Source organism: Mytilus edulis, chromosome 8 (assembly GCF_963676685.1).
Source record: "Mytilus edulis chromosome 8, xbMytEdul2.2, whole genome shotgun sequence".
NCBI classification, from domain to species: Eukaryota; Metazoa; Mollusca; class Bivalvia; order Mytilida; family Mytilidae; genus Mytilus; species Mytilus edulis.
In genome coordinates, this window is record NC_092351.1 from 79,403,785 (window position 1) to 79,417,059 (window position 13,275).

General features: G+C 32.5%; 1 long non-coding RNA gene across 1 annotated transcript; it reads left to right on the forward strand.

Moving 5' to 3' along the window:
* The first annotated feature begins 4,434 nt into the window (after positions 1-4,434).
* On the forward strand, positions 4,435-12,869 carry LOC139486351 (uncharacterized). Its single transcript, XR_011655557.1, has 3 exons — positions 4,435-4,729; positions 9,997-10,158; positions 11,667-12,869. It is a non-coding gene; the product is annotated as an uncharacterized lncRNA (long non-coding RNA).
* Positions 12,870-13,275: the final 406 nt, after the last annotated feature.

The following is a 13,275-nucleotide window of genomic DNA, read 5'->3' on the forward strand; positions in this document are numbered from 1 at the left end:
TGGCCATATTGGTTGGTTTGGCGGGTTTTAACTTTTTAACTAGATACCCCAATGATGATTGTGGCCAAGTTGTGGTAAATTTGGCCCAGTAGTTTCCCAGGAGAAGATTTTTGTAAAAGTTAACGCAACGGACGACGACAGAGGAAGGACGCCAAGTGATGGGAAAAGCTCACAGGGCCCTTTGGGCCAGGTGAGCTAAAAAGTGAATCTAGAAGGAAACGTGAGGAAGAACCCAGGGCCTTATCATTTCGTCTTCTTACCGAGCGGTTGGAGGCTGCAGAAATTATGGAGAGATACTTTCCTAATATATCATTTAGATGAATGCTCATTAAAATATTTTTTTGATTTATATATATGTATTTAAAACTGTTGAATGTTCTGATTTATAGCTTATGACTTCAATTTAATCTTTAAATTTCAAATTTTAAAAGTTTTATCTACTAGGTGCATTTCATCAACTTTAAAGGTGCGATTTTTAATTAATTAAAAATATATAATTGGCGACTGGAGATAAAAGAAATAGACTAAATAGACTTTATACTCTTCGAATTAATTCGGTTCTTTACATACAGCTAATAATACAACTTGTTACGAATTTTATAACATAATACATTTTGATTGGTTCCTTTAATAACGTGTCATTTAAAGAATTTTAAGTTTTACATTCTGCCGTCGATAGCCGGAAACTGTATAGTAGATAGGTTGGAAAAGAGGGACGAAAGATACCAAAGGGACAGTCAAACTCATAAATCTAAAACAAACTGACAACGACATGGCTAAAATTGAAAAAAGACAAACAAACAAAAGTACACATGAAACAACATAGAAAACCAAAGAATAAGCAACACGAACCCCACCACAAAATAGGGGTGATCTCAGGTGCTCCAGAAGGGTAAGCAGATCCTGCTCCACATGTGGCACCCGTCGTGTTGCTTATGTGATATCAAATCCGGTAAATAGTCTTATTCGGTAGGTCACATTCATGAAAGGGAAGGGTATTGTAGTTACGACGTAAGGAACATATCCGATATCATTTGAGAAACGGTTATTCCATAACGGTCAACCAACTCGTGATGGCGTCCGTAAAATTTACGACGGAATGATTTCAACTTCACCATTTGAAACTCTTGGTTTAATAGCTTCCTTGTGAGCAGCAACCCTCTATCAAGAAAATCATAATAAGAAATGCAAGCACGGGAATATCGTATCAATTGGGAGATATATACCCCGTATGCAGGTGCTGCTGGAATGTTGCTACTTAGAAATGGAAAGTTCACAATTGGAAAGCTGAAATCGTCGGATCCACAATTTAGAATTAAGCATTTCCGAAAAAGAAAGAAAACTTGAAATAACTGATTTGTAACACAGGTGGCTATCAAAAAACGCGTTTGAAAAATGGGGAGGTCCATTAAACTTATTGATCCAGTCAAGGAGAAAGGTGTTAGCGAGAAATCAAACAATCCGCACAAACTACAGTCGGTTGCACCTAATGTGGAGTCTACTGAAATAGCCGGAAAAAGACAAAATCAGCAAAAAGATAAGCCACCATGGACTCCAAAAGTGTTAAAGGGAAGGGTGAAATATAAAGTTGGATCAATTTTACCCGTGATACTGATCGTTAGAGGGGGGAATTGTTGTGACCAGGCAATTTTATAGAGTGAAACTATTTTTGCCCCGGATAGGAATTTACTACAATTTTATATTCATGTATAAAAGGGATTATTGGGTTTAGGGAACTAACCTTTTAGACTTTTGCTTCTTTCCTTAAAAGTATATTTTATTAAATATCGCCCCTACTTCTGAAGCATGTTGACCGGAATAAATGGACACGTGGCATTTTCTATTCATTGAATCTACTGGTCAACTTATGCCAATGCTGCCCTTTGGTTCAAAGTTAACTTCGAAGATCTCGGTGTTTATCTCCTCACTTACGTAATTAAATAGTTATCAAAGGTATCAGGATTACAATTTAAGAATGAAGGACAAAAAAGTCACAGGACAAAAGGTCACAGACAAAAAGTCACGGACAAAAAGTCATGTTTTCTGAATATTTTCTTTGAATAAAAAACGCTTAATTCTAGAAAAATATTTTTGTATTTCTCTTGAACTATTGTATAAAATCTAACTTTTTAAACAAAATTTATCAAAAAAATATGAAAGTAAATCAAATAATTGTTAAAAAAATCAAAATGTCAAAGTGGCTTGGCACTTACATGGCTTCATGGTGCCAAGAAATCTTTCTTTAACATGATTAAAATTAATTGAATCTTCATTTTTCAAGTATAATGACACGTTTCCTAAACTTTAATATGAAAATAGGTATTAAAAAGGAAATATTTTACGATAATTCGCTTATATATTCAAACAATTGTCAACATATTATTTGTGACTGTTTGTCCTGTGACTTTTTGTCCAACCAAATTTGTGACTTTATGTCCGTTAACCAAATTTAATATGCCAGACGCGCGTTTCGTCTACATTAGAATCATCAGTGACGCTCATATCGAAAGAGTTAAAAGACCAAACAAGTACAAAGTTGAATAGCATTGAGTGCCCAACATTGCAATTAAGTTGTGGCAATTACGACTCGGGTATTTAACTTTTTGTTTTAACGTTACAGGTAAATAATTTGATCGTTTGTAGTTTTCATCCCTCGTCACTCGATAAGAGTCATCTCTATAAGACAAGTAGCCCGTCAATAAAACCCTGTGTAAGTTACATCAATAACGATGACAAATGAATTAGCTTAAACGTAGAAACAAATATATGTGTATTTCCATGAAGATATCGTTACACAATATGGTCATCGGGGACTCGGTATGTTACACACAGGTAAATAATTTTGTCGTTGCTAGTGTCAAGAGTTAAACATTCAGTATAAACAAATAATAGATGTGCAGCAACTTATTACGACAAAGAGGTTAGACCGACAGTTTCAGTTTTGAAAACTAATCTTGCGCTTAAAAACCTATACTTGGATCATAGATTTCAGAGATTTTCTACCCGGAGAGCTTTGTTAGAGAAACTATTTCAAGATTAAAACACATTTATAAAACTTCTCGTAGCAAAAAAATTTGCATATGATGGCATATGTGCCACGAATTCAAATTTGTTGATATTTATGAAATGTCTGAAAATGTAGATTACCATATTACGGTCTCACTAATTAGCGACAAGAAAACATTTTTCTAATTAAAATTACTTATTCCAAATAAATATTATAAGAATATGCAAAAGAAAACAATGTTAACGACAAGAAAGTTAATATTGCCTTATCCCAGTTTTCTGAACGGATCGTTGCTGTTTATTCGCTCTTTCCACGTTAAGAACCCTTGCAACAACTCTTTTATGGGTCCGTAGGTGACCTGTTGCAAGGTAAAATTTCCGTCCCTATCCAATAAACCCTCCTTTTCCGGTGGCAGTCCAAATTTCCCCGACCATCATCCTTGATGGCCTCTATTGTATTTATTTTTGGAAAATATATTATTCATGATATTTGGAGATAACATTTAATCCCCGTTGTGCGACCAGACGGGGTGGACTAAAGGAATATAGTGAATATTCAAATAGGAAGTAAACTCACTCCTTTCAAAGTTGGAGGAGTGCTGTGTCAAATAGTATAATGGACATGACATTACTATGTAGACAGTACGGTAGTTAGATATACCGCGTAGTCCGGTTCCCGGGATGATCCATTGATAACTACCCAACTCAGGGTAAGATCTCGGATAGTAACCAGGTAACGAGAGTTTGCGTATTGGCGGGAGTATAACGCATGCAATATTGCCAGAGCAGACTACTACACAGGAAAAATTGCAACATATGTTTATCATATGTTTTCAAAACATATGAAAAACATATGAAAGTCATATGTTTTTCATATGTTTAGGACAAACATATGATAAACATATGTTTACAATCATATGTTTACATATGATTTGAAACATATGAAAACATATGTTAGCAAACATATGTTAACATATGTTTTGTGACATATGTAAACATATGTTTACAAACATATGAAAAACATATGATTTTCATATGTGTTCATATATATGTTTTAAAATACATTAATGAAAATTGGAGAAAATGTCTAAATTAGTATTGAAGCCTATCATCCTAACAGCAGAGCTTTCTAATTAATTTAATAAGAATGTAAAATAAATGAATGAGGTATGATTAATAGATAATAATATGAATAATGAATAAATATTCTTCAAGTTACTTTTTATAGTTTGTTCTTTATTCTAAATTTTTTTTTTTATTGATTATCCCATTATTCTCTCTCTGTTCTTTATTATTTATTTTTTATTATTTATTCTGCATTTTTTTTCTTATTCCCTTTTCTTAAATCCCTAATTTTGATTCCAGACCCTCGTATTACGTACTTGGCACGTCGAATTGAAAAACCGGGAAAACTCGGAAATATTTTCACCGTTATCGTTTTGTGCACTATGACGCAAACCATGGACGCTCACGCGATCATCTGCAGCAGTCTACAGCTGTTTATTTAAGTTTTAAGAATGGACAGAGATAGATTCTACTTCTTCTTCTACTTATAAACAGATAAATTGAATTGAGTGACTTGTCGATTAAATAGAAGAAACCGGGGAACGAAACATAGAAATGAAAGTCTAGAGAAAGTCAACGCAACGAAAGTTCGAAATGTCGAAAGTGTTTTGTTTTCATGGATTACGTACATTTATGTACCTTAAAAGGGAAACGAATGGTAAATATAATAATGCACCTTTTTTATTATTATAATTGGCCAAAAACAGGAAGATGTGTGTGCAAATTTTTCACAAAAAAACTATTTGACTGTTGATTGTAAACCGGAGAACCGGTATCACAATACCAGCTCTGTCTTAAATATGCTTGATCACCTCCAGTGGCCTACATTAGAATTGAGACGAATACAAACAAGACTAGTGGTATTCTATAAGATCTAAAACCAACACATAGCAATTTACCCTAAAGATCTTCTTGTTAAATCGGACAGTAGAACAAGACATAAACATACCAACCACTTTACACTCGGCCACCAACAGGTTGGGAACAAACCCTCTATATGGTGATTATACCTATATAGAGGGATAATCCTTCTATGGAGGGGTAAAATTATCCCTCTTCAGAGGGGTATTTTTGTTTAGACTGGATTTAAATCAAAATAGGGCAGAATGGCATTCTCTACTTATTATGGCAGTAACCTGGAACAGTTGATGCACAAATTCATGTACTTAATTTAATACACCTTATCGCTATTCCCGGCTGACCCGTCCGCTTGAACTTTTGACGTCAACAACAATCACTTTTCCATTGTGGCGTCAGACATTTTGTTTTATGACGTCAAAATTTTACGGGAACCTGTGTGATTTCCAGCAATGGCGGACAAATAGCGATAAGGTGTATATGCACATGCCCAGTTTGATGCTTATCTGACCAAATATAAAATCTATTGTTCACCATGATTGAAAGCTGTGATGGTCAGGTAAATTCTACTCACCTATGCCTCGCTGAACAGAATTTCTATTGTTAGATTTAACATGAAATTTAAAGGTCAACTATTCCTTTTGTTGTTGATCAGGTGTTCAGATAGGTTTACAATAGATTGCAAGTTTTGTCACTTTAGCAGAAAACTGGTTATCCCAATTTTTAGTAAAGTGCATATGTTGATGCATATAATGCTAGAGATTATAGCCAATATAACTAGATAATGCCATTCTGCCCTAATTTGCTTTAAATCCAGTGCAAACAAAAATACCCCTCTATAGAAGGATAATGTTATCCCTCTAAAGAAGGATTATCCCTCTATAGAGGTATAATCACCATACAGGGGGTTTGTTCCCAACCTGACAATTATAAGTTAAAATACAAGTACAATGTAGTCTAAATAATAATGAAGTCTTGAAAGCTATTATACTTAATTTTATTTACATCTATGTCGCAGAATGGCTGCGTCAATGCAAAAATAAAAAATAGCCTTTCTAGACGTCATAATAATTTGGACTACATGTTCATTTGTATCTTACAAGTTGACTTCAACAATGAGCAAAGTGCATAATGCAAAGTCAGCTTTATAAGTCAAATGAAGGAACTTACAGACTGATAATGATTTTAAAACAAAACAAGGAACAAATAAACAAACATGATATATACTAGTATAGCAACAAACTACAACATGAACTTAATAACAGACTTCTGACTTGGGACAGAAACATACAGCATGTACAGGATGTGATGGAGTCAAACCAGTTTGTTGGTGCCAAATTAAACCCCCTCCTAACCTTGGATAGTGGTGTGAAAAGGGCTTAACACATTTGCCATCAGATATGTACAAAGCAAAAAGACATCCAACAAAAACATAAACCAGACAGGGTATTTATACATCACCACAGGCACAACAAAAATAACCTCTTTAAGTCCAGATTTGAGAGTTACCTCTTAGTTACTGATAACTAGTTCAAAGCTAACAACAAGTTATTTACCACCAATTCAAACCTTGCCTGGTTAAGGTTTATTCCAGATACAAGTAGTAACTACACCATACAAAATAGTTCAGGTTTTGGTGTAAAATGTATGCAATAATTATAATAGGGCATGAATGAGTCTGCAAGTCTGTGTCTATCAACATGATCAAGGTTCATTTGACCTTGTCTTGATCTCATTTACACTGACCAAATTTAAACATCATTATGTATACATGTACATGTAACTTCAAATTTCAAAAAAGAGTGGAAACAAAAAATCAACAATTTTATTAATTCATTTGTAAAGGAGCATAACTCTTGAAAATTAGAGGAATTACTTATACAAAATTTTATATATATTTGAAATGTATAAGTAATTCCTCTAGAATTCAAAACTTGATCTGTGTTACAAAGTGTAAATTTTATGTGGTTTAATATAAGCATTGTGTGTTATTTTCGTTGCATTTGGTCAAAACAAACGGAAAGTACAATAAGAAAACGGAAACAAAAAAAATAAGTCATTTTTCAGCGGTGTGTTTATAAGTTTCATAACATTTGGTTGAGGCAACTTAAATTTGAGAGAAAAGAACAATAACAATTCAGCAATGCATAACTGAAGAAAGGTAAAAGTAACACCAGTGACCACCCAATTTTTTGGGACATACAACAAAATGTATGTACTGACGGATGGACAAGGTTAAAATTTAACACACCCTTCCTTTTCAGTAATTACCAAACTGTCTCATATAAAACATGTTTATACATGTCTGTAATAACCATGATAACTAGGCCTATACATGTTATACATGTACAAATGTTACAGCTAAGTGAAATCCCTTGTCTCATCGACTAAAGAAGTTACCATGGTTGATTAAAAATGTATACATTTAATTTGAAAATTAGTTATAAAGGCTGTGTATTTAGTTACTGCACATATAAAGTTTCAAAAATTCCCTAGTGCACACCAAAAACAATAAATATATGTTACTACCGAAGAAAATTTTAGAAATGAAGAGTTGACAACTCATGAAATTATCTGGCATAACAACATGCATGTTATTTTCACTAATAACTAATTATTTAATATAAAAAAAAAGATGTGGTTTGATTGCCAATGAGACAACTGTCCATATGATAAGAGACCAAAATGACACAGAAATTAACAACTATAGGGCACTGTACGGCCTTCAACAATGAGAAAAGCCCATACTGCATAGTCAGCTATAAAAGGTCCCTAAATGACAATATAAAACAATTCAAACGAGAAAACTTAGGGCCTTATTTTTGTACAAAAAATGAACACAAAACAAATGTGTAACACATAAACAAACGACAACCACTGAGTTACAGGCTCCTGAATTAAGTTATCCCCTTGACCATGTACATTTGTACTGTTAACTGATGAAAAAAATTGGCATTATACATTTGTAAATCATGACAAGAACTTATTTAGTCAGAGATCAAATTTAACCACTTTGATACACCATTGAATTCATACAACAGGCATATGGATTTAATAAGATGGATTAGAACATTTAAATAATTTAATACTTTTATATTATACATGTACATGCGGTCTAACGATTTACAGAAAAGAGCGACGATTTACAGAAAAGAACCGAAAAGAACCGAAAAGGACCAAAAAGAACCGAAAAGAACCGAAAAGAGCATACATATAAATTATTATTTAATATATATACACCAATTCCCCCCCCCCCTCGTAATAAAGGAATGTATAGTTCAAATTTATTTTGAACATTTATAGGGATATGTAGACTTACAAAAAAAGTTAGATTTCCCTGTATCAGATTAAGGCATTTAAATATTTAAAAAGAAAGTCAAAATGTCATTTCCTTGCTTTAGAAAATAGAATTGTAAAAAACATTTGAAGAAAATTTCAATTCCTGCTACATGTAAACCATGGCAAACTTTAAGATGTTCCTGGTTCGTTTCAATTTCTTAATTCAATTTACGGTATAAAACGTTGGGCTACATGTGAATAAAAGGAGATAAATCAATAAAAAAAATACATCATTATCTACATATTATAAATGTTGTGCACATCACAGTCATTTCATTTCGTCTTTCAGGAAATATAGATAAATGAATAGCGCACCCGCTTTCTGTATAATTGATAACTGTTTACTCTTTTATAGGTATAGATTAAAGGGTGTGGAAAAGTTAATGGCCTGTTGATTTCTAATAATTTTATCTTATAAACCATTTAAAACAGCTATGTACATTAGCGAAACGATGTCAGATGGTGATAAAATAAATGTTGGCCTGTGCTAGTATATGTATCTATAGAGAAACTTGTGCATGGAGATAGCGGGACTTTTCCTTGAAGAATTCAAATCCTTGACAGGTTTAACGTGTCAAAGTAACAATTAATGTGTTTTCATTTAACATGTAAGATCAGGGTAGGATGGGAGTACCTTAATGACGTATAACGGTAAAAATGTTAACCAAAGACGTTAACGATAATTTTTAATGAATGACGATAACATGTACACTTTCTTTTAGACGATAAAAAAATCAGCTGAATTTGACGAATCACGCTATTTTTTCCCAAAAATAACGGTAACGATAATTATTTAAGACATCGGACGAATCACGATAAGGATATTTTGACGAATCACGGTAAAAAATTATACATTTGACGCTTACGGTAGCCGAAAATGACCGTTTGACGCCTGACGGTAAAGGGCATTACCTCCCTCATGTAATACACATACACAAACACAAAAAAAAGAACGAAATATTCGTCTTTATTCAATAACTACTGTAAAGTTTTCCGTCACGATATTTTGTTTTATTTTGTTTTTTGTCCGATTGTACGAATGTCCGTGTTATTATATATTCACTGATGAAAGGAATATATATACACATTCCAAAAAAATATATATAAGGAACTGTTGTAATGTTCGAAATGAATTAGCGACCGAGATTGGACAAAATAATGACACTTAGCTTATAAATACAATTAACGTAGAACGATTGTTTGACAGTAATGAATAAATATCTTATATGTTCTTGTCTGTTCTATGTTTTCTATTCCATAAGTTAGGCATCCGACCCTACCTATAATTTTTCACATATACAGTAAGTTATTATATGTAGTCCTGTCGCAGTATAAGGTTTAAAAACCTAATGATAAACTTTTGTCAAAAATATCCTTTCATTTTTAATAGACTTAAATAATTTGCAATTTGCTAATTTTCTTCGATTACAAAAAAACGTTGATCTCCTTTTCGGTTCTTTTCGGTTCTTTTCGGTTCTTTTTGGTCCTTTTTGGTCCTTTTCGGTTCTTTTCTGTAAATCGTCGCTCTTTTCTGTAAGTCGTCGAACCCTGTACATGTACATGTATATATAGTACTAGTATAATTTTTTTCCGGGCAAGTCTAGATCTGTTGGTCTTGTTTTAAAAGATCAAAATAAGCCAATTTTGCCATATATAACATGTATAAAAATATTTAAGGCAATTTGTCAGATATTTTAACTTCATTTCATTTTACATTATTTCTTTTAGCATTTTCTATGGAAGTACATGTACTTCAAGAAGAAGAAGAAGCTAAGCAACAGAATGGAATTCTCTCAGGCATTGCTTTCTAGATTATATGATGGATTCATAGATTTTCATATTGATTTATGTGCATATAAAGAGCAGCCGGCAATTATTTTATGACGAGAGGTATGTACATGTAATAAAAAGGATAACTTTGTTTGAATATTTTGTTGTTGTCAGACTATCTACATGTTACACATTTTGATTTCATGTAAGCTGTGAAAAAATATTTTTTCTACTGGACCATTTTATTGAAAATAGCATTGGAAGCTCTATATACACTCCATTGCTTGTTCTTTTTATACGACCAAAGGAATAAGGGGCCAAAAACAAGCATTTTTCTAGTTTCCAGACAATAACTTGTGTGTAATTGTATAAATCTCTCTCAAATTGTACCACAATGTTCCATATAACAAGGGGAAGGCTGGGATAGAGTTTTGGGTTAGTTGCCCAAAATATGCAGGAATTGAGGCCAAAAAGAAGCATGTTTCTAGTTTCCAGACAATAACTTGTGTTTAAGTAACTCATAGGCGGATTAAGGTGGGAGGCCCAGGCAGCCCTGCCCCCTCCCCACCCCTCTTTTCTGGGAAAATTTTGGTTGATTATATAGGGAAACACTGAAGCATGTCCGGATCATACCCCCTCTTAGGCAGTCACTGGGCCCCCACATATGAAAATTTTTGGATCCGCCACCGAGTGTATGGATCTCTCTGAAATTGTACTACAAGGTTCCATACTACAAAAGAAAGGATGGGATTGAGTTTTAGGGTTATTGCTCCAAGGGGGATTTCAATAAGTTGAGGGGGGGATAGTTTGTTTACAACTTTTTAAAGGGATTCCATTTTTAAAATTTTTGATTTTTGAAAAGTTTCATGCAATAATGTTCAAAGTAAGATCTACAATGGTCAACATAACCAAATTTTCAATGGACCCCTTAAGCAGTTGTTGCCCTTTATAGTCAATTTTTAACAACTTTCTCGTAAATTTTGCAATCTTTTGTGTTTTGAGCAAGAACTAAAGAAGATAAAGAGAAACTTAACAGGCTATTAATAAAATATGTTTACAGGAGTTTTGCCTCTTGGAAATAGATATTGAATTTGTAAGGAATTGCATCCCACACATGTCTACTTTTCTTGTAGATTATTTTTATAATTTATGAAAAATGTTAAAAAAAAAAAGAACATACTTATTTGATGTGGTTATTGCTTTTTGACAGCAAATTTTATATATCCATCAATTGGTGAGGTACATTATGTACATTGAAACACTGTTCTTTTATTAAATGCATGAAGTATACAGATGGTAACACAAATGACAACATGTTATGTTCATGAGTTTAATATTTATATATATTTAAATGTTGTATTTCAACAATTTTGCCTATGAAACAGCAAATCAAGATTTAATAAACCAGAGTTAATGCCTAAATGGATTTTTTTTAAACTTAGGCAGAAGAATAGTTTTTTATATATACATGATATAAGAAAAGTTCATGCTATACATATATTTGTTGATTGTTTATAAATTGTTTCCATTAACTCAAAAGTAAATTAATTAGTGAGCATCAGTTCATACTACATGTACATTTAGTTTTTGTCTGGACTTTTGGATTAACTTAAAATTTATAATTTTAGCTTGTTACCAAATGAAAGGAAAGTGCAGTATAAGAATCACTGAGGTACATGCTACGGTGTACATGTACATGTGTACATGTACATGTAGGTGCAGATGTCCTGTAAAAAAAAAAGACTGGTATCAAAGTAAGTTCATATGTAGAATTGTATTTGATTTAAATAATTTAATGTTATCTATTCAAAACTTTTTCAAGTGTAATTGTACATGTATACAGTTGTTTATTTTTCTGTCATTTTGATGTCAAGTATGCATCGAGGAATCCTTACCAGTCTCATCTGCTTCTGCTGCACATGCATGAGAAATGAGAAGCTCAAATAATTATAGCATTTGCATCACAGACCGTATATTATGAATTGTATATTTAACATGATCAAAAGTTGTTCTTGTCAGTTGTCTTGAATATCTACATTAAATATTTGCCACTGTACCTTAAAATAAACAAGAAAAATTAATTTGATAATTTTCTTTTAACCGTAGAGTGTTTTTAAAGAACTAGAATATTGATATAAGGAGATGGCGTATGATCCTCAATGTGACAACTATCAATTAAAAAACTAAAGAACGAAGATAAAACATTTACTGGTCACTGTTCAGCAATGAACAATAATCAAAATTCATACCATAAAGTAACCTTCAACTTGTTTAAGAATGCAAAATGTGAACCATTGAAAAATTAAAACTACATATTGTATGGCAGACATTAATTAATATGTTTATAGAATGATTGTAAGGTGTTTATACTTGTCTTGCAGGTGCAATTCTTGCCAGATTTTTATAAAACTTATACTATACTTTAATATCAGCAATATATAATATTGGTCAAGTTCACTACTTTTGACGGATTGACTATTTTCAAAAGAGTTATGGCCCTTGAAAATATTAAATAAAGGAAAATGGCCTTGTAAGCGCTCTCATCGATTCATTTTTTTTATAAAACACATAGTATACTGTAAGTAATGCCCTTAAAGGTCTGTTTGAAATATTTCGTATACAAGAAAAAGAAGTTTTTTTCCAAGCACACTTTTTTATTTATAATTTTATTCAAGTGCCTTTTTTTAATTATTGCCCCTTGCTGAATAAAATATGTGCAACTCAGTGGACATTGAAACTCTGTTCTGTTATTTTTATTTTCAGGAACTGAAAAGTAAAGAAACAGTACCAAAGAACATTCATTTTAAATTAATACAATATTGAACTCAAAAGTCAATCTAGTTGTCTTTCTTAATTACAGATATAAGAAGATGTGGTATTAGTGCCAATGAAACAACTCTCCATCCAGGTCATAATTTGTAAAAGTAAACCATTACAGGTCAAAATACAGTTTTCAAAACAGAGCTCACACGAAACAGCAAGCCATTAATTATAAGGGCCACAAAAGTGGCAGCATACACTAGCACCTGTAATAGCTAGCAGTGTAGACAATTACATATCAATGTGTATGGTGATATAGCAATAGAGATATCACATCCATCAGAGGGAAATAGAATATAGACAATAGAAAGATCACATACATCAGAGGGAAATATAATATAGACTGTCACAATAGAAATATCACAGACATCAGAGGAAAATAGAATATAGACAATAGAAATATCACATACATCAGAT